General features: G+C 41.1%; 1 protein-coding gene and 1 pseudogene across 1 annotated transcript in view; one reads left to right on the top strand and one right to left on the bottom strand.

The window, feature by feature from the left end:
• LOC114041386 (putative uncharacterized protein C1orf196) overlaps positions 1-23,341 on the top strand; it is a 299,623-nt gene that overhangs the window by 155,051 nt on the left and 121,231 nt on the right. The gene's annotated exons all lie outside the window — the stretch shown is intronic.
• On the bottom strand, positions 19,999-20,757 carry LOC114041383 (annotated as a pseudogene).

The raw sequence follows: 23,341 nt of genomic DNA, 5'->3' as shown, positions 1-23,341 counted from the left end.
AACTAGACACAGGTTTGTCCCAAAGCTTTCTATTAGATACCACCCCCTTACATCTATATATCACAGGGCTTAGAACTGGAAGAGACCTTAGAAGTCACCAAAGAGGATCCCTTCCATCTACAGAGAAGGAATGCCCCTTGTCCAAGGTCACACTGTAGTAAGGAACAGGGAGAAGATTTGAACCCATGTCCTTTGACTATAAATCCAGTGTAGTTTTGATTGCATCACTTTGCATAGTTATCCGTAGGGTAAAAAGCCAGCAATTGTTCACTTATCAAAAATGCTTAAGAGTTTCTCCACAACATCCAGGTAAAGAAAGAAAACACAGATTTGTTATTGGCAGAGGCAACTGTAACCCTCTCCTCCCCCCTTCATCCTGCCCTCTGTGGTCAAGCAAATCAAGTCTACAGGTATCCCTTCCACATTGTGGGGGTTAGAGGTACAGCACCCCAGTGATCTGGAAAATCTGTGTAAAATTTTTTGGCCTTCCCTTCATACCAAACAAAAAAATCTGATTTTTTTCTTTTTCTTGTATGAGGTGTTTATAGTACCTTATTGTAAAATTTGGGTTAAGTATTTGGTCATAGGCTCTGTGTTGTCTGCTGGCCTTCAGCTGTCATCTGTGGCTTCCACAAACTCCCCCAAAATTCCCATTTAGTTTTTTTTGCTGACCTGTGTTATGTTAAAGCCACGATGGGGAAAGTCGTGATGTGAAAGTGATAACTGGAGTCCCTCTTCTCTTTGCCAAGTCCATACCTAAAGGCAGCTCTCAGGATCCCTGAAGCCTTCTCTTCTCCAGTTTGATCGAAACATTTCCTTTTATTCCACCCTTGCCAACCTCCAAAGAATGGAAATGTGTTTGCACAGTTAGGTGTCTCCTCCCCTTGAGACCTATGCCTTCTCCTGTTTGGGGAAAGGGGTTGGAGTTGCCTTTCTGGATTTTTCCTCCCTCCTTATTAGGAGTGGTCCAGGATAACCATACAGGTAAGACCATTCTGTGCATGCATTTCAATATTAAATTTCCAGCTATGTTATCGACATTCACCCAGCTCTTGGATTTTAGCATTTCATTATTAACTGCAACTCAAACTCAATGGAATAGTAATCTCACTTTGTTAAGCCCAGCAGGCAAATCAATCCACCAATCAATTAATACATCTTTATTAAGTGGCTTCTATGGATAGGGTACTATGGTGGGTGCTTAGAATAATGAAGCCAGGGTGAAACAGGTGCTGCCTTCAATGAACTTCTGTTCTACTGGAGGGAAAGAAGTTTTACAAATAAGTAAGAACAGGACAGTATAATAATAAAAATAAGATTAGCTAACACATGCAATGCTTTAGAGCTTATAGAGTACATATATAATATATGTACATATTTATATATTCACATGCATATACATATATCTCATTTAATCCTCAAAACAACCATTAGAAGTAGGCACTATTATTACTATTATCTCCATTTTATAAATGGAAACTGAGGCAAACAGAAGTTAAGTGACTTGTCCAGAGTCACACAGCTAGTAAGCAGGATTTGAACTCAGGTCATCCGGCTCCAGGTCCAGTGCTCTGTCCACTACACCATATAGCTTGTATCCATATCTAGGTCTATATCTAGAGAGAGACTGGACCAGTGATGTCATTATTATTGATTGTCACTGTTATCAGTAGGATATCCTTCCTACCAATGTAGATTGGCATTTATTCAGTCATCTCCAGTCACTGAGTGGTTCAGTGACTTACCCAGGGTCACACATTAAGTATGTGTCAGAGGTGGCTGAACCCAGGTCTTCCTGGCTCTGAAACCAGCTTTATATCCGTGCCAACCTGCCATATGTTTATCCATATCATCTATATTTTTATCTATCTAGCTAATAGATAGCTAGAGGGGGTAGGAGGCTAGGGAGACAGAAAGATGGATGGATGGAGAGATAAGCAGATAAACAGACGGACAGACACAGGTGATAGCTCGATAAAATGATTGGTGAGGCACTGTGTATGCCTGTGTATGGAATGGGACTTTGCTGTCTCTGATATTTTGAAATGGAAATTGGAAAAATATGAATTCTCTCAGTCTCATATTTACTTGGCTCAGAAGGTAAACTCAAACTGGCCTGCTTACTTTCTCATCACATGCAAAATTCCAGAAATAAATAACATTTGCACCTGACATTTCCTGTGTGAAAATTGCACAAGCTTCCAGGCACTTCCAGCAGAGAGGAGTTAGTTACCTGCTACAGGTAGCCCAGATCCTGGCCTCCCTCTGGCTGCAGTCTCTGCTAAGCAGTGACCAGGAGGCTCCAACTAGCCTCACAGCCAGGATTCCTCTGCTTTCCTTGTTTAACTCAGCTTCCATTTTGATATCTAGAATGGGCATGATAATAGTACCTACTTCACCAGATCATTGTGAGGATCAGATGAGGTAATGTATGCAAAGTGCTTTACAAACCTTAAAACACGGATGGGGTGGAGAACCTGTGGCCTGGAGGCCACATGTGGCCCTCTAGGTCCTCAAGTGCGGCCCTTTGACTTACTCCAAACTTCACAGAACAAATCTGGGGTTACCCTAGATACATGTCAGCTGCTATCATCATCATCATCATCATTCTGAGATGGCGCTGTCCTAATTCTCATAGACAGTAACCCTCCCCCCCCCCCCAGTATAGTGCCCATCACAGAGTTTCCACTTAATAACTACTTCTTGAGTTGGATCTAGGAGAAGTGGGTGTTAAAATGGGCTTTGGTGTGTTGCAAATTAAATTCTGAGAGACAAAGTTTCCAGGTATTAATAACCAATTTATTAAGTAGTCTAGTCAATAATCAATAAATTGATGGTCAGTGGTTTCTCTCAGTTACCAAAGACAAGAAAGGTAGACTCTGAAACACCTTAAATCAAGAGTGTGCCTTGTGACAGGGAACACCCCTGACAGTGAAACTCAGCCATGATTGGTAGACAGTTAATGAGGAGGTAGACTAGAAATTCCCAGTTCCTCCCAGTTACCACATCATTGAAGGTGGGGAGGTCAATTGAGAAAGTGGCCTGGTCATGAGTTTTGAGTTCCCTCTAGGAATCTGGGCACCCTGACAAGGTTCTCTCTGGTTTGGTTTCTCTTTTATAAGCTGAGTTGCCCTGAACTATAATGAAGGGTGCTTGCAATATTTTCTCCTTGACCTGGGAACTCTGGAATTTGGCTACAATATTCCTAGGATTTTTCCTTTGGGGATTGCTTTCAGGAGATGATTGGTGGATTCTTTCAATTTCTATTTTACCTTCTGGCTCTAGAATATCAGGGTAGTTTTCCTTGATAATTTCTTGAAAGATGATGTTTAGGCTCTTTTTTTGATCATGGCTTTCAGATAGTCCAGCAATTTTTAAATTATCTCTCCTGGATCTATTTTCCAGGTCAGTTGTTTTTCCAGTGAGATATTTCACATTGTTTTCTATTTTTTTCATTCTTTTGGTTTTGTTTTACAATGTCTTGATTTCTCATAAAGTCACTAGCTTCCAATTGCTCCATTCTGATTTTTAAGGAAGTATTTTCTTCAATGAGCTTTTGGACTTCCTTTTCCATTTGGCCAATTCTGCTTTTTATGGCATTCTTTGCCTCATTGGCTTTTTGGACCTCTTTTGCCATTTGGGTTAGGCTATTTTTTCAGGTGTTATTTTCTTCAGTATTTTTTTGGGGTCTCCTTTAGCAAGCTATTGACTATTTTTTCATGATTTTCTTGTATCACTCATTTCTCTTCCCAGTTTTTCCTCTATTTCTCTTACTTGCTTCTCAAAATCCTTCTTAAGCTCTTCCATGCCTGGGACCAATTCATATTTTTCTTGGAAGCTTTGGATGTAGGAGCTATGACTTTGTTGTCTTCTTCTAGTTGCATGTTTTGATCTTCTTTGTCACCAAAGAAAGATTCTGTGGTCTGAGTTTTTTTTTTTTTTTGAGGTTTGCTCATGATCCCAGCCAGTTATTTGAGTTATAAACTCTTTGTTAAAGTAGGGGTCTGCTTCCAGTGTGGAGAATGTACTGTTCTAAGCTTTGGGGGTTTTGTGCAGCTGTTTTCAAAGATACTTCTAGGGACCTGAAAGTTTTCAGTTCTTCCGAGGTGGTATGATCAAGGGTGAGGTGTTTACTCCTTTCCTGGCCTGTACTCTGGTCTATGAGTGGCCACAAGCACTCTTTTCTGTCTTGGGACTGTGAGGAGGGTTCCCTCTCTACGCAGTCACAAACTTTTCCTATTGACCTTCTAAGTTATTTTTGGCATTTGTGGGTTGAGAAGTCTGGAAACCACCACAGCTATCTGTGATTCAGTCCTCTGAGGCCTGCTCCAGGTTTGCTGAGGCCTGTTTTGCCTGCGTGCCCATGCAAAACTGTGTTTCTCTCCCAGCTCGACACGATAGACCTTTCTACTCAACCATTCAGGTTATCCTGGGCTGGAAATTTGTTTCACTCTGTCTTTTTGTGGGTTCTGTTGTTCTAGAATTGGTTTAAAGCCATTTTTTACGGGTATTTGGAGGGGTTTGGGGGAGAGCTCAAGCAAGTCACTGCTTTTACTCTGCCATCTGAACTATAATGAAGGGGAGAAAGGACAGGAGTTCTTGCTCCCAGAGAGGGACCTCACCCAAATTGGATTCTGTTTATACCTAAAGAGAAATCACATGTCCCAATTGGGTGGGATCCCTTGAGCAGAGCTGGAAAGCTTCTAACATTCTTTAGCAGAGTAGGGACTCCATTCTAAGCTAACCATTTTACACAAAAAGGAATATTACAAATTATTATTAATAATTAAAGAACATGACATTAAAATTAATTTCTCTCAGGTGGTAGGGAATAGCTAGGAATTATCAAAAGCACTGCATACTTTTCCAGATGGAACTATGCCCACTCCCCTTTCTCCTGGTCAGTTCTGGGCCTGGATCATTGTCCCTTGGCAGGTCGGCCCAATTTAGGGGTGACATCCCTTTTTACCACATTCAGGCACATTGCAAGTGAGACTGTTGGAAGAGATAATTTCCTAGGTATCAGGTTGATTCGAGTTAAGTCAATGACCATTTATTAAGTGCTTACCATGTGCCAGGCACTGTGCTAAGTGCTAAAGATACAAAGAAAGGCAAAAACAGTACCTGCCTTTAAGGAACTCATATTCTAATGGGTTGAAGGTGACCTGAGGGCTCATCCACTCCCACATTCCTCATTGACAAATGAAAAAATTGAAGTCCGAGAAGGACAAATGTCCTTTCCTATTTTATCATTATTTTAAAAAAAATTTGAGTTCCAAATTCTCTTCATTCTATTCCTCCCCCACTCACTGAGAATAGCAATATGATACCCATTATACCTATGAAGCTATGCATGCAAAAAACAAGAAAAAATGAAAAAAAACATGCTTTAATTGACACTCAGTTCATCAGGTCTCTCTCTGATGGTGAACATTTTCCATCATGAGTCCTTTGGAATAGTCTTGGATCATTGTATTGATCAGGGTAGCTAAGCCTTTCACAGATAATCACCTTGATGATATTACTGTTACTGTGTACAATGTTCCTTAATTCTACTTACTTCACTTTGCATCAGTTCATATACATCCTCCCAGGTTTTTCTGAAGCCATCCAGCTCATCATTTCTTATAGCACAATGGTATTCCATTACATTCATATACCACAACTTGGTCAATCATTCCCCAATTGGTAGGTATTCCCTCAAATTCCTACTCTTTGCCACCACAAAATGAGCTGCTATAAATATTTTTGTACATATGAGTTTTTTCTCTTTTCTTTGATCTCTTTGGGATGCAGACCTAGTAGGTCTCTTGGCTGTTCCATGAACAAGACATTCCATCTTTTACCTCTGGGTATTCTCTCTGACTGTCCCCATGTCTTGAGTGCTCTCTCTCTTCCACTCTGACTACTGACCTTCCTGACTTCCTTTAAGTCCCAGCTAAAAACCCACCTCCTACAGAAAGCCTTCCCAACCCCTGTAAATTCCAGTGCCTTCCCTCTGTTAATTATTTCTTTTTTATCTTGTATATATCTTGCTTTGGATATAATTGCTTGCATGTGGTCTTTCCCATTAGATTGTAAATTCCTTGAGGGCAGGGACTGTCTTTTGCTCTTTTTGAATCCCTAGTGCTTAGCACATTGCTTAGCACATGGTAGGCACTTTAAAAATCTTTAACGAATTGAAGTGAATAGTGGTCTGGCTGGGTCAAAGGGCATACAGAGTTTTATAGCCCTTTGGGCATAAAAAAGTATATTTCCTAAATTCCATAGCTAATAAGAAGTATGCCTAAGACAAGAACTCAAGCCCCTGGCTCTTTGTCCAGTATTTTCCCCCTTGTGTCATTGTATCCTATGAGTCTGTGTGAAAGGAAGGCTGAGGGAAGTCCAATGATTCAAAAGTAGAGAGACAAGGATCATATCTCCTCATTTTTCTGCTTTGAGAAACACATTTAAATTCTCTCATGGCATCATCAGAAAGCGAGACCACAGAATCTCTCAGTTGGTAGGGAACTCAGAGGCCATCTACTCTAATGTCCTCCTGAGCAAGCAGGGCGCCCCTTTTCTGACAGGTGACAAGTGGTCCAGCAGCCTCTGCCTGAATTTGAATTGTTATTATGGAGTTGGAAGCCATCAGCGGCTTGGAATAAAGTGCCTCCCTGATGGCGGCTATGCCTGAGGATGCTGATGGATGGAGAGCATCTGTTCTGAATTCTGGGGAGCTAACTGCTCAGAATATCTGCTTCAGTGTTTCAAGTTCCTTCTCACCAGATGAAGGATTCATTCGAAATCCCCATCCTGAATACAGCCAGCACAAACATTCCCTGAGCCAAAAAATGGAAACAAATGCATCTTAAATCTGCCGGGGCCATACCCTTGCGGAGTTTACATTCATGAGTCTGCAAATGAAAATCTACATTTTGGATTTTTTATAACCATAGGCAATTTTTTAAAAAAGGCCCACCCACTAACCTGGTGGGGTGGTGGGGTGGATAGTAAAATAGTAAAGAACACTCCAACATCTCTTTCTATTTACTGGTTTTTTGACACAGAACACAAGCCATTTTCCTTAGTGCTTGGGGCTTTGCTTCAAGAAATGATTGAAGACAGCTGCAGAGCTGACCGGTGGAAACTTTCTCTTGGCCCTGCATGTAATGACAGTGTCCATTTCATGTTGATGAAACAAGACAAGTGAGGGATGATGCTGAGCTGATGATCAGTCACAGAGATGCATCTTTCTCCACTCATTTTCACTGGTTTTCTGTTGGAATATAGCAGTTAGGTGGCAATGTGGTGCAGGGGATGGCACTGGATTTGGCATCAGAGGAGCTGGTTTTGAATTCAGATTTGCTGCTTTTTACCTGTGTGACCTCAGGCAAGTCACTGTCCCTCTCTGGGCCAGGAGACAGAGTTGGACTAGATGGTTTTGAAGGTCATTTCCTGCTCTAAATGTATGGTCCTATGACTCAGAACCCAGAGTGGGTAGGGCTCACAAGAGCGTGGATTTAGTTCTGGGTATAACTTTTTATGGCATTTTACTCTCATCTATAAACGGGGCTAGGCTAGAAGGCCTTTGAGATCCTTTCCAGCTTTAAATCTATGTGACTTACGCATGAAAACTTCTCCTTCCTTACCTCCACATTTTGGAATGCAGTGAGAGGGCAAATAGCTTGATTAGTAGCAATAGCTAGCATCTATATAGGCTTTAAAAATACTATGTCATTTGATCCTCATAACAACCCTATAAGGCAGGTGCTATTGTGATCCCCATTTTACAGATGAGTCTACTGAGGCAGGCAGAAGTTAAATGACATGCCCTGGGTTACATAGCTAGTAAGTGTCTGATGCTGGGTTTGGACTCAGATCTTCCTGATTCCAGGTCCAGTGCTCTCTGTCTACGGTGCCTTGGAGATGAGATTGATCATATAAGAGAACCTTCATTTCCAGGGAAGAACCGGAAATTGAAGCTGAGGTCTCTTTTGTGCACTCTCAGCTAGCTTCTTGGATGCATTCCTGCCCTGGATAAATGTTACATGTTGAATCCAGTGCTCCTAGTCCCCATAGAGCTCTCCTGTGAGACGCTGCTCCAGAACCTGGCCACAAGAACCCTCCTTGCTAGGCTACTGCCTAGTCCATCAGTCAATTAATCAATCAGCAAGCATATATAAAACACCTACTATGCAAAGTCTTGGGATACGAATTGTTATTGTTCAATCATTTCAGTTGTGTCCAACTCTGTGAACTCATTTGGGGTTTTCTTGACAAAGATATTGGAGTGATTTGCTGTTTCCTTCTCCAGCTCATTTTGCACATGAGGAAACTGAGGCAAACAGGATTAAATGACTTGCCCAGGGTCACACAGCTAGGAAGTGTCTGAGTCTAGTTTTTGAACTCAGGAAGATGAGTCTTCCTGACTCTGGGTTCAGCACTCTGTTCACTGTGCCTGGGATATAAATATAAATGAATATGAATGAAATGATACGTGTTCACAAGAAGCTTACATTTCAATGCCTAAGATGAGTGTGTGGATACACATATATACATGTATACATTTGTATATATTTATGTGTATGTGTGTGTGTGTGTTCAGATAAACAGAATAAGTACTGGGTATTTAGGTACAAGGTAGTTAGGGAAGGAAGGTGGTAGCAGTTGGGGGATCAGGGAAGGTTTCATGTAGAAGATTGTGTTGAGTTATGTCTTGAAGGAAGAAAGAGATTCTATGAGGTGGAGGTGAGGAGGGGTTCATTCTAGGCATGGGCCACAACCGGCGCAAAAGCACAAAGATCGCAGATGCATTACCATGAGTGAGGAATGGAGAAAAGTCCCGTTTGGCTGAACCCTAGAGGGGAGGAGAGGAAAATTTTATGAGCCTGGAATTGGTAGATTGGGGCCAGGCTGTGAAGGATTTTACAAGCCTAACAAATGAATTTATATTTTATCCCAACAGCAATAAGGAACCAATAGAATTTATTGAGTAGGAGAGTGATGTGATTAGGTCTACACTGAAGAAAAATCGTTTTGGCAGCTGTGTGGAGGATGGGTCAGAGTAGGGAGAGACTTGAGGCCATGGGACTAGTTGGAAGTCATTTGCTAACCCTTGGGTGAGAGTGATGAGGGTCTGAATCAGGGGTGGGAAACCTGCGACCTCGAGGTCACATGTGGCTCTGACCTAGAGGGTTACATGTGACCTCAAGGCCATAGGTTCCCCACCCCTGGCTCTGAATGAAAGTTGTGGGGATGTGGGTGAGAAGGGGTAGAGATGCCATGGATGTTAGAGATGTCAGGGTGGTAGAGACAGTTGGTAACTGATTGGGTGTGCGAGGTGAGGACAAGTCAAGAATAATTCTGGGAAGTGAGCAAAGGCATGGAATGTCTACAGGTTTGGAGAGCATCAGGGACTCTCTCGGTCCACCTATTTTTAAACCATGTTGCTAATTAGGCTTGCTGAGGAAAGCCAAGCAGGTTGCATCAGTGTTGACCCACATATAGTGACCAGCTATGGAGAAGAAAATCTGTAAGGCCAAGCATTCAGAAGACAGGCTGCTTCCGATCTAGCTTGGAGGGGCCGATGTAGGAGGTCTGGTCCAACCTTCTCATTTCACTGGTGAGGAACCTGAGGCCCAGAGAGGTTGTCACTGGCAAATAGTCAAAGAAATAGGATCACATTTGGAATTTGAACCCTCGTCCTCTGATTCATAAGCTAATGCTCGTTCCATCATGAAGTAATTAGAGAATAATTACATGCTAAACTTTATAGTAAAGGGTAAGGAGTATGCCTGTGATTTCATCGGCAAAGGGAACTCCCACATAAGTGAATTTTTTCTATACATACAGGGAGGTGCCTTCTCTGCAACTTTTGGTTTTAGAGCCTAGAGTACCCAGAAATACCTTTTGATCAAGAGGTGAGACTTGAACCCAGGTTTTCCTAGCCTATCTACTACACCAGGGGTGGGAAACCTGTGACCTTGAGGCCACATGTGGCCCTATAGGTCCTCAAGTGTGGCTCTTTGACTGGGGCCCTTTGACTTGAGGACCTAGAGGGCTACATGACCTTGAGACCAAAGGTTCCCTACCCCTGTTACACCATATTATATTTCTTGTAGCACTCTATGGTACAGACTAAAAATGCAATGAGGGTTCTGAGAAGAAAGAGGGTATTGAGGACTGGAGTAGTCTAGGGAAACTTCCTGGAGGAGATGGTGTTTGTATTGTTTCTCGAAGAGTGTGGACAGGGGAGAGGAAACAGAGAATAACGAGCAAAAGCACAGAATTAGAGATGTTCCACCAATCCATTTTAGTTATTTCCTCATTATTATTCTAAAAATATTTGATACATTTTGTTTTTACATCAACTATATTTCACAATACAAGGTGTCCCCAAAGTCTTAGTGCAGCTTTCAGCTTTAATAGCTATCAATCTAATTTAGTAAATTTAATAGTTATTAAGAGCTGAAAACTGCACTAAGACTTTTGGGACATGCGGTATATTTCTTTGCTGGATGTGAAGTGAAACCTCAAGGTTGTTTTGATTTGCATTTTTATTGCTATTAGTGATTTGGAGCAATCTTTCATATGATTGCTAATAATCTGCAATTGCTTTGAGAACTGTTTACTCACATCCTTTGAACACTTATCTAATGGAGTTTTGGTCTTATATACTTCTGTTAGATGACTATATCTTGGATACCAGAGCCTTATTAGAGATGTTTGATACAAAGTGTTTTCCCCCAGTTAATCACTTTGCTTCTTATCCTAGTTGCATTAATTTTATACATGCAAAAGCTTTTCAATTTATGTAATCAAAATATCTATCTTATCTTTTATAATTACCTCAATTCCTTTGTTCATTTAAGAATTCATCCCTTTGCTATAGCTAATCTTTAAAAATCAGATCCTATGTCTTTTTTTTGAGGGTATTAGCATATATGGCATAAGATGTCCTCATTATCTTTTCTTGTCAATGTTTCCTCAATGGCTGTGCAATGGGTTTTTCCACTGGATTTGAAGTCAAAGGATTGGTTCAATTTGTGCCTCTTAAATTTACTACTTATTTAACCTTGGACAAGCTCCTTGACTTCTATGGAATTCATTAGTAAAATAAGGGCATCAATTAGATGGCCAAAGTACCTTCTAGTACTGGAATTAGGTTCCTCTGACCCCAAGTATTTATATAAAGGAATGTTAGGGAGGGTTCAGAGGAGTGCGTAGCTCTTAACTAACTAAGGTGTTGCCTTAGTTGGCTACTTTCTGCCAGATTACGGGACATCTGAAAGCACCTTCAATTCCCAGCTTTTGGCCTTATAGACTATTTTCCCTCTGTAACTGGGCTAGCACAGTCTTGATACTCTTACATCTCTATTGAAAATACTATACTTTAATTTTCTGCCTTACTGCCCTTTTGATTGGCATTACATTACATTTGTCAGTGACTTTGGGAAAGACTGTAAGGCTGACCATTGATGAGCATGACTTTTTGTGTTCCTAGGAAGGGACTCTGCTGCTGATAGATAGATAGATAGATAGATAGATAGACAAATGGATGGATAGATAGATATAGATAGATGGATGGATGGATAGATAGATAGGTGGACAGCTAGCTAGCTAGCTAGATGGATAGATAGATAGATAGATGGATGGATAGGTAGAGAGATGGATGGATGGATGGATAGACTGATAGAAGGATATAGATAGATGGATGGATAGATGGATGGATGGATAGATGGATGGATAGGTAGATAGATGGATAGACATAGATGATAGAGACAGAGGTAGATAGACAATAGGCAGATGATAGAGATAGATGATAGCAGGTAGAGAAATAGATGGATAGATAAACGATAGAGTTAGGGAGATGATAGACATAGATAGATGATAGATGCCAGACAGATGCTAGAGATAGATTGATGATAGACAGATAATAGTGATGGATGATAGCAGGTAGAGAGATAGATTTATAGATGATAGAGAGCTGATAGACATAAATAGATGATAAATGATAGATAGATACTAGAGATAGATAATAAACAGATGATAGATCTAGAAGATAGCAGATAGAAAGACAGATGGATAGATCGATGATAGAGATATGATAGATATAGATAGGTAATAGGTAACAGACAAATACTAGAGATAGATTGATTATAGAGATAGATGATAGACAGATAATAGAGACAGATGAAAGACCAGGCAAACAGATGCTAGATGAGAGAAGTATATGATGGATAGATAGACAGATAGATAGATAGATAGATAGACAGATAGATAAAAGGATAGAGGGATAGGTATTACTCCTGATCACAGATTAAAAGTTTGTTTTGCCCTACACCTTTGGATATCACTACAGAGTTCAGAGGGTCGTAGGATTTCAAGCTGGAAGAAATCTTGGGAATCATCTAGTCCATAATCCTTATGTTTTTGAGGAGGAAACCAGGGACCAGAGAAGCAAAGCAGAAGTAAGCATTGCAGGCAAGGATGCCTTCATATCTATACACTAGCACTGTGCCTGATGCAGGCAAGGTACTTAATCAGGGATGGTTGAATTGAATTGTACCAAATTGACAATATGACTTGTCCAAAGTCATGACTAGTTTAGGCATGCATACTATTCCCAGTGACATCGTACATGCCAATGTCATTGTCTTTCCACCTGGACCATGTTCATCTTGATTCCCTCTGCCCCCCCTCCTTTTTTAGGTGAGGCAACGGGGTCAAATGACTTGCCCAGGGTCACACAGTTACTAAGTGTGAAGTGTATGAGGTCAGATTTGAACTCAGGTCCTCCTGAGTTCAAGGCCAGCTGCACCCCCCCACCTCTGCCCTTTCTATCTCTGCCTCTCAAATTGCTACTTTTCCTCTAATGCTCATTATCCTTATCCTGGAGGATCCTTGACCAGGTAGATTGGGCTTGACACAAGGAATGACTTCTTACCAGCTGGAGCTGTCCAAGAGTGGAGCCACCTGCCTGGGTCACTGGAGATCATCGAGCACAGGCTGGAGGACCACCTGTCAGGGTGGGGCTGCTGGCTGGACTCTTTCCTGGCTGTGGCTTGGACTAGATGGCTGCGGAGGTCCGTTTCCACTCTGAAGTTATGTGATTCAGAGCTGGAATGGACCTCAGAGGTCATCTGGCCTCATCTCTTCTTTGCACAGATGAAGAAACCGAGGCCCAGTGATTCACCTTGACCAAAGTCCTGTGGAGAGTAAGTTGCACAGTCGGGTCCTCTGACATCAGATCCAGAATTCTTTCCATCTACCTGGCTTCTCCCTCCTCTGAACTAACATAATAACTACAGCTAACATTTTTATGGTACTTTAAGGTTTGTAAAAGCACTAATGCATATTATCTGATTTGATCTTTACAAACAACCCCCATGGGGGAGGTGTCATTATCATCTCCATTTTACAGAGAGAATGGAGGCTTAGAAAAGTTAAGAGTCTTGCCCAGAAAGTATCTGAGGCAGGATTAGCACTCAAATCTTCCTGACTCCAGGACTGATCCACTATTCACTCAACAACCTAACTCCCTCCTGTCACTTTGTGTCTCTCTTATTACGCTGTCACAATCTACCTTGTTCAGTTCTGTAGACTGGTCTTTTCCCCACTCACCTCTACTTCAATTCAATTCAATAAGTCTGTATTAAGAGTCCTCTATGTAGTAGGTACTGTGCTGGGCAGTATGGGTACAAAGCAAAAAAAGAAACAGTCTCTTTCCTGAAAGAGATTCCATTTGACATGAAGCTTCAGGAAGGCAAGGGGCCATATCTAATTCATCTTTGTATCTGCCATGGTAGTTTGCATGTAGCAGGTGTCCGATAAATATCCATTGATCTTTATTGCACACTCATATGTGTTTTCTCTGTATATAATAACCACTTACTGTTTTTTGACTTGGAGGTATCGCTTGTGTGAAGGAGAAAACCTGTTGGGTGGTCATAACTTGAGATGGGTTAAGAAAGGAAGACGGAATGGAGGAGATAATCTTTTAGTCATTCAGTGAGTCGACAAGCATAAACACTTACAATGTACTTTGTGTTGTTATTATTTAGTTGTTTTCAGTCGTGTCTGACTCTTTGTGACCCATTTGGGGATTTTCTTGGCAAAGATATTGGCATTCTAAGCACGGGTCACAGTCAGTGCAAAGGCACTGGGGTGGGGGATGGGATATCGTGCATCAGTGCAGCTGGATTGTAGAGTATGTGGAGGGCAGTAAAATTATAAAAAGACTCTAGAAGTCCAGAAATGACCAAGGTGTGAAGTGCTTTCAGTACCCAGAAGAAGATTTTATATTTGTTCCTGGAGGTAGTAGGGAGCCACTGGAGTTTATTGAGTGGAGGAGGGTTCTGTACTTTAGGGAGGTGACTTTGGATGAATCGAAGTGGGGAGACACCCAAAGCAGGGAGGCCAATTAGATGGTTATTGAAATAGTTCAAACAAGAGATGACATGGGGGGCAGCTAGGTGGCGCAGTGGATAGAGCACCAGCCCTGAAGTCAGGAGGACCTGAGTTCAAATCCGACCTCAGACCAAATACTTGACACTCACTAGCTGTGTGACCCTGGGCAAGTCACTTAACCCCAATTGCCTAAAAAAAAAGAGAGATGAACTGGGTCTGTAATAGGGAGATGGCTGTGTAAGTAGAGAGAAGAGGACACATACTGGAGATGCTGTAAAGGTTAAAAAGTACAGATCTGATAACAGATACTGGATATGCACAGTGTGTATGAGTGAGGAGTTGAGGATAACATCAAGGTTGTGAGCCTGGCTGACTGGGAGGATGGTGGTATCCTTCACAGTAATAGCAAAGATGGGGAGAGAGGAGGGTTTGGGGACAGCTGTGAGGGAGAAAAATAATGAATTCTGTTTTGGACATGTTGAATCAAAACTCAAGATGTAGCGAGCTAGCCTCAGAGTCAAATGCTCTGAGTTCAAGTTCCAATTCTAACCTATATTGGCTGTAGTAAATAGCAGAATCTGAATTCAAACCGCAGTCTACCAACTTCAAAGTTAACCGTGGGTTGACCCTGGGAAAGTCAGTTAATCTCTAAGTTCCCTCAGGTAAACTTCTAAGTCTATATGTTACAGAGGAAGTGTCCATCGAGGAATTTGCTCAATAGACCTTCCTAATAGTGACAAAATCACAGGTCTGGTTAACCCCAATCCCCCCAAAGCATGGTCAATGGAAAGAGTACCACATCAGGAGTCAAGATACTTGATTTCAAATCTGAGTTCTGACTGTAGCTGTGTGAGTTTGAGAAAATTACTTTTCTGTTCTTAGCCTCAGTTTCCCCAACCTTAATATGAAGGTAGTGGACTAAATGATATATATATTATTTTCAGCTTTGGCATCATATAATTCCATGGTCTCATACCATATTACCTTTCTATCCTCCCAAACTTATCTGCCTCTTTGAGGCAAGACTAGAATCATATCTAGGAAGTTTTGCACCAGAGAAAGTACTATAAGCCAAGCCCAGGGTAAGTGGTAATGAAATGTCCCCTCATTTGGCTGAAGGTGGCAGTGGCAGAAAGGACAGAGCTTCTTCCAGTTGACCTTTTGATAGCTTCTAATTTTAACTAGTTACTGGGTGCTAAGCTGTTATTTCTATACTGCAGGTGGACAGCAAATGCTGCCAGCATTTTATAAATTTGAGACCCTTTACCGCTGGCATCCTGAGACAAAGCCCCATTCATCTCATCCTAGTTTCAGCTCTGGGAAAGATGGTTGAATGTGGAGTTGTAAGATTGGAGTTCAGATCCTGGATCTGCTATTTCCTACCCGTAGGACCTTGGACAAGTCACTTCCTGGACTTCATTTCCTTGCTCTTCAAAATGAGAGGGGTCATAAATGTTCTATGAGGTCCCTTCCAGTTTGTAATCCAAGTAGAGAGAAAAGACAAGAAAAGACAGGAGAAGAAGGACAAAGGAAGAGCATGTCAGGGAGACAGTTTAGGTAGGGAACTGAGCTTTCGCAGGTAAGTAGTATCAGGTGCCCTATGCATATTGCATCCATTTTCTCATTTAGTCTCATTTAGTCAGAGTGGTTAGTTAAATGTTCCATGGACTAGGCAGCAAACTCAGTGCTATGGAAACCACATACTCCAGCTCCCTGGGGGGAGAGAGGGGGGAGAGTTAGAGTTCCTCTGTAGTGAATGAAATGAATAAAGGGGCCTTGTTAAGCCAAGCTGTTTGTGTTGGAGCTTATTACAGGATCTACCCTTTCTTATTTTAAAGGACAATGAGAAAGGAATGTTACTGTTTACAAGGAGAATGTCCAGTACTCAGCCACAAGGAGTGTTAACTCTTCTCCTTCCCACAAAGTTTGCTACTGGATCTATTTTTCAAGAGGCTATGTAACAATAAACATTTCTTCAGCTGCCTTAAAATTTTTAAAGCACTTTCTCCAGGCAACCTTATGAGGAAGGTAGCTTGGGCATTATTATTATTATTATTATTATTATTCCCATTTTATAGAGGAAAGAGTTGAGGCTTGGGGAAGAGAAGTGATTTTCTCAGGACACTAAAGTTGGTAGATAACCAGAGCTAAGAATGGAACTCAGGTCTCCTGACTTCATGTTCCTAGCTATTTCTAGGTACTATTCTATCATGCTCTTCTTTTGTTTAACCACCAGGTGGCATTGCTAGCCCCCACCTTGAGTCGACTCAACAAGAAGGATCAGGTTCTGGGCAAGTCCTATAGTCACCCTAGCACTTTTATGGATTCTACTCTAATGACAGAAAGTTGTGAGTTAATTCTATGAGTTAATTAAAATTCCTTTATTAGCACTTACTATATGTCAAGCTATGGTTCTCACAAAGTGAATAACCTTCTCTGTTCCAGCTGTGCTTCTGTCTGGGTGGCTATGCTGTCTCATTAGTCTAAGGGATATATAAATATATATATATATATATACACATACATATATGTATATATACATACACATATATGTATATATTTTTGTGTGTATATGTATGTATATGTATATATGTATGTATATATATATCTATATAGTGTGTGTGTGTGTATATTTACTCAATCAGAATAACTTTGAGCCCCTAACTAATAGAAATGCTTCTTTTTTCTTGAATTAGCCATAGTCACATGAACTTTGCATAATCAAGTCACATTCCCTATGAAATCAGATAGGTATGCTTAGATAATATATACAAGGTTTTGTTCTTTCTGCGTAGAATCAATGCAAGTAATAAATAAGACACAATAGAACATTTATAATATGGCTGCTTGACTGTAGCTTTTCTGTGACCTAGGCCACCGTCTTGCAGTATATAAAAATTCTCTAGACCCAGAAATTCCAGGACTGACACAATTCATTTGTTTAATTCTTTCATAGGCTCCTTGCCTACAAGTTCACAAAAGAGTGTAAGTAAAACAACACAGTTCCTACCTGTTGTCTAACTCATTGCTTCTGATAAGGTCAATCATTAGAGGAAAATCTCCAGACCTTGGATCCAAACTGTAGTTGCCTCTTATATCATGGGGCATGAACTCTGAAGAGCTCACATTGTAAAAAGAAGCTCCTACAATCAATGTTTTTGATTCAGGGATTTGTCAATGTTAGATACCTCTTTATTGCTTCTCAAAGCAGTTAATTCATAGATAGCAGGGTGGTGGAGTCTAGGCAAGGGCTGGCCAGATGGAGAGAGAAAATTTCTCTGTTCTGTTCATCATCTTGCTTCTTCTGTCCTCCTATGTCCTCAACCAATCTGTTGTGCTTCTCCTTTAGCAGCTAGTGGCATAATGGATAGAGTGTTGGGCTTAGAGTTATGGAGATCTGAGTTCAAATTATATCCACCTTCATAGGTCTTCATGAGTAGGGGCTTAACCTGATACATGGGGACCTGTTCAGTGATATGCTAGAGCCATCTCTAATCAGCCCAGAAAACTGATAATTAAATTTTCAGTGTAAGCATTTTCAGTATACCTCAGAAATTAGCAAATGCTACAAATTAGGGCTTTATTTATTGGCTTATTGATTGTCTAGATTTAAGAAAGCAATGGAGAAAATATTAATAATGCAAATTAAACTTAAAAGTACATTGTCTGTACATTTTTTGGAGATCCAGATACTAAATATTTACCAGCATATCCCTGACCATGTTATAGTTCTCTAGTCTTTTTTACTTTAGTCAAAGTAACTAGGTCCTTGGCATGTTTATTGCATTTTCCTGTTTTTAATTCTGGGCTGTTATACTGTCCCATAGGGCTGGAATAGCCCAGTTAATTTTAGTATAGTATCATGGAAGAAACATTTGGTTTGGAGTCACATTCTGTGCTGTTTTCTGTATGTATGGCCTTAAGAAATCTAATCTTGTTGGTAAAGCCAAAAGTGAAATGGTTACTGGCCTCAGGGAGTTTACCATCTAAACAAGAAGATAATATTGTCATATATAGGTATCCACAAAACAAATAAGAGGTATTTTTGTGGGGTTGGGAGGAGAGGGAAGGCAATTGGAGAATTCAGGAAAAGCTTCATGGAGAAAGATGACACTTGAGTTGAGTCTTGAAGGAAACTAATAATTTTAAGAGAAAGAAGTGAGGAGGGAGTGAATTCCAGGCACGGAGGATAGATATTGCAATGTCAAAGACATGAGAGATGGGAAACCTGTACAAAGAACAGTGAGACCAGGTTAGCTGGACTGTAGCATGTGGGAAGGTAGTACATACTGTGTGTCAGGCACTGTGCTAAGTGATGGGGACATTCTGTCTTTTTTTTTCCAGTTGTGTCTGACTTTTTACAACCCCATTTAGGATTTTCTTGGCAAAGATATTAGAATGATTTACCATCTCTTTCTCCAGCTCATTTTACAGATGAGGAAACTGAGGCAATAAGGTTAAGTAATTTGCCCAGGGAGATGAGTCTTCCTGATTCCAAACCCAGTGCTCTATCCACTGTACCACCTAACTCTCTGCTGGGGACATAAAGAAAGGCAAAAGACAGTCTCACAGTCTAATGGAGAAGATGATATGTAAACAAGATGTATACAGGATGGATGGGAAATAATCAACAGAGGGAAGACAGAAGGGAAGAACTGAGAGATCAGGGAAGGCTTCTTGTAAGTGGGATATTATCTGAGATTTGAAGGATGTCAAGAAAATTTCTATTTGATCCATGCCTCACTTAAATCCTATTCACATGCAAGTCATGACATCACCCCGTTATGTCATTGGTCCTCTTCAAAAACAAAGGATTAACAACAACAATGTGGCCTGGTCTTCACATGCTCCTAAGTTTATTAGTCTTTCGTGAAATGTGTCACCTGGACCTGAACTCAGCACTTCAAGGGTGACAATCGGTGAGTCATTTCTTTGGCCAAAGAGCTTTATCTTAGACCATGAAGGGAGAACACAATCATGTGTGTGTGTGCGTGTGTGTGTGTGTGTGTGTGTGTGTGTTCTATCACCCTGGAACACAAGCTCTTGAAGCAATGAGTCATCATGTTACAGTGGAGAGGGCAATGACTCTGAAGTCAGAGGAACTGATACTCAGAGCCTGAGTAATTTTGGGCAACTCACTTAACTTCTCTGGGCCTCAGTTTCCTCACCTGTAAAATGAGGGGGTTGGACTAGATGGTCTCTGATGATCTTTCCAGCTTTAGGCCCGTGATCCTATGGCTACAGAATCCATCTTAGACATTTGTTGTTGTTGTTAAGGCTTTTTTGTTTTTGTTAAGTCATTTTTCAGTTGTGCCCAACTCTTCATGCCCCCATCTTGGATTTTCTTGGCAGAGATACTGGAGCAGTTTGCCATTTCCTTCTCCAGCTCATTTTACAGATGAGGAACCTGAGGCAAACAGGGTAAAGTGACTTGCCCAGGGTCACACAGCTAGTAAGTGTCTGAGGCCAGATTTGAACTCAGGTCTTCCTGAGTCCAGGTCTGGCACTCTATCCACTGTTCCACCTAACCTCCCTCATCTAGTCCTTTCTGAAAGTTCAAATATTAAATAAGTCTGGCTCACACAAAGTTTTTCCTTCTAGAAGTAATTACAAGTGAATAAAATGCAATTCCATCTCAGGTTCTCTGGTTTCCACAGTAGTACTAATGATAGAAATATACTTCCCTTGTACAGCCACGCTGCGTGCAGAAGAACTCATGCAAACATAGACATCTGATTTCTGGTTGACCTGGTTCTGTGGAACGATGATCCGGCATGAAGAGGCATCACTGGTGTTCTTAATTGGGTGGCTTAGGATACAGATGACGCTGATCGCCTGGCCTACTTTTTCTCCTTTTTCTTTGATGTAGCTAGGGTCACAGATGGGCTGCTTGCAACAAGCAATGTTTCCTTCAGATTTTATACCAGTCACTTGTCCATCTTTTATAATCTGATGTCTTCAACATATAGGTACCTCTATAAATGGCACTTAGCCTTGCAAACCCTTGGGGCCATAGAGTAGATAAAGATATGGGTTCTTGCCGTATCTTGCCAAAGAATCACTATAAAGTTTAATTCTGTTGATGGTTTCATAACACGGTTGATCTAAAGAGTCATCAGTTCTGTAAAGAGCAAGGCTGTGACCAGTGAAATCTATGGCATCTTGGCCCAAATCAAACTTTTTGTACGTATCTTGCCGTGTAGTCTTCCTAGGATTAACACCCTCAAAAGGTCTAGAGTCTTTCTCATCAAAGTGGGCATTGTGCCATCTTCTGAGAGTTTAGGCCAGGAAGGAAGGGGGCGATCCCATCCAGCTGTAACCACTTAGTGACCTCTTCTGGGATATAGAAAAAACTTCAGGCGTCATCTTTCCAATCCAATTCCTTCATTTTACAAAAGAGGAAAATGGCAGGTAGGGGGGTTAAATGACTCGTCCGTAGTCATCCAGAGAGTTAAGTAGGGTAGCCAGGAATTAAGCTCGGGACCTTCTGACCTCAAATCTAGTTCCCTTTCATAGGGCTTTGCATTAAGGTAGGAAACTACTTTAAACCAAGACTTCTGGAAGGTAGTGTATTTTCAATTCAATATTCACTGAGTGCTTTTGTGAGCAAAGCATTATTTTAGGTAATATGAATAATTTATACATATGTTTTATACACACATACATACACATAAACACACTTACAGACATATTGTATACAGTGTTTCTCAAGTCTTAGTGTAGCTTTAAGTTACTAAAAGCTTAAAAAGAAGGAAATAAGCATTTATTAAGCACCTTCTATGAGCCAAGAACTGTGCCAAGGGCTGTACTAAGAATTTTTGGGAAGCACCAACCAACTAACCAACCATACATACATACATATTTGTGTGTGTGTATATGAGCATATATATATGTATATATATTTTTATATGTATATATGTATGTATGTGTATATACACATATACAGCACACATATATGTACACACATATATACATACATTATACAGGGGGTGTCAAGTCATAGTGTAGCTTTAAGCTACTAAAAGCTTAAAAAGAAGGAAATAAACATTAATGATGTGCCAGGGCTATTTATATATATATTTATTAGCACATTTATAAGGGCTGCACTAAGACTTTTGGGACATACCATGTATACATAATACACACATACGTGTATATATGTATCTCTATTTCCACATATGTACATATACATATCACACACGCACACACATATAATACATGCACATATATAACACAGACCCTGCCCGCATGAAAGTTTTAGTGTTTCAGAGAATTTAGACAAGTGTCCAAGTAATTATAATTCACAAGAAAATATGACAAGTACCATAAGGAAGATAAAAGCAAGATGCTATAGGGATTTGGGCCTTTCCATCTACCCTTCCGCTGCCCCTTTTATGTGTTGTTCTGCCCCAGTTAGAAAGTGAGCTTGGCAAGAGCAGGGACCACCTTATTTTACTATTGATAGTCCCAGTGCTAATTCCCAGGGGCAGTGTGGCGCAGTGGGTAGAGTGCTGGGCTTGAACTCAAGGAGCCCTAGGTTTGAATGCTGCATCCGTCCATGACAGTGGCCCTGGGAATGCTTTTAAGTATATTGAACCTCTGGCTTGTCTCTTAATGAAGCTCAGATAGAAGGGATGTTCTTCATGAGCCACACGGGGGCAGTGTGGTGCAGTGGATGGAGCGTTGAACTTGCAGTCAAGGAGACCTAGGTTTGACACCCCACTCTGGTGCTTGCTAGCTATATGACCTGGCCAAGCCCCTTAACTCACTTTACAGGGTTGCTGTTGTCTGGACCTGAGGTTTCATTAGCTCGGGTGTTCTGAGTGAGGATGTTCCCTCCAGCTAAGGCAGAGTGGTCCGTACTCTCCCTGTGTAGTCTGGGAGAGTTGCCTGAGGGCATAAGGAGGTTTAGTGACTGCCCAAAGTCACACAGACAGGGATGTATTAGAGTCAGTGCCTGACCCCACATCTCTGATTCTAGGGCCGAGAGTTTATACACCATGCCACGCTGGCTCTCGGGGTATTAAGAAGGAAAAAAAATGAGATAATGTGTATCAAGCACTCTGCATAATCAGTTATTATTATTATTATAAGTTCACTTCACTCCCTGTTCCATGATGCATCCATCCTCCCCTCCTTCCTGCTCCCTTAGACCTGGCCAGCCAGCTTCTGAATGCTGTTACATATAGCAAATGGTTGGTTAATCACAACTATTGATTAACCTTTCAGCCTAACTCCACTATTAGAAAAACGAATCAGTCGGCAAGGGATGCCCTCCTCTAGGAGAGAGAGCTTGGCCGGGTGGAAAGTATCTCAGGAGCTGAAGAGAGCTGGGTTTGAATTCTCTCTTGTGACTTTAGGCTTAACTTCTCTGAAACCCCATTTCCTCTTCTGTACAATGGGGAGAACCTCGCTTCATGAGGTGGTAGGTATTCTCAATAAGTCAGAAGAAAGCAAGGATACCCCTCTCCCCACCCCTGCAGCAGACTGGTTGAACCTTCTGTGGTGAACAGATGGGAAAATTTGGTCAACAATCCCACTGAATGAGCAGGCAGTCATCTGCATTACTGGAGGCAGCATCCAATTAGAAAACATCACAGATACATTGGAGTATTTCATTTGATCCTCACAGCTTGTGGTGGAGGGGAATGAGCATTTATTAAACACCTACTATATGCTTCACAGATATTATCTCATTTGATCCTCACAACAACCTTGTGAAGTAAGTGCTGTTGTTAGCTTCATTTTACAGTTGAGGAAACTGAGGCAGACTGAAATGAAGTAACTTGGCCAGGGTCTCACAGATACTAAGTATCTGAGCCCAGATTTGAACTCAGGCCTTCCTTATTCCAGGCCCCCTTTGTCAAGAGGAGTTAACAGTATCTTTCATCACCCCTTTGTGTGTATATAAAGCTCTAGAGAAATACCAGCAATTACTATCATACAACTT

This window comes from Vombatus ursinus, unplaced genomic scaffold, assembly GCF_900497805.2.
Source record: "Vombatus ursinus unplaced genomic scaffold, bare-nosed wombat genome assembly UNPS02014172.1, whole genome shotgun sequence".
NCBI lineage: Eukaryota > Metazoa > Chordata > Mammalia > Diprotodontia > Vombatidae > Vombatus > Vombatus ursinus.
The sequence above is the reverse complement of the archived record's forward strand: the minus strand, read 5'-3'. Positions and strand labels throughout refer to the sequence as shown.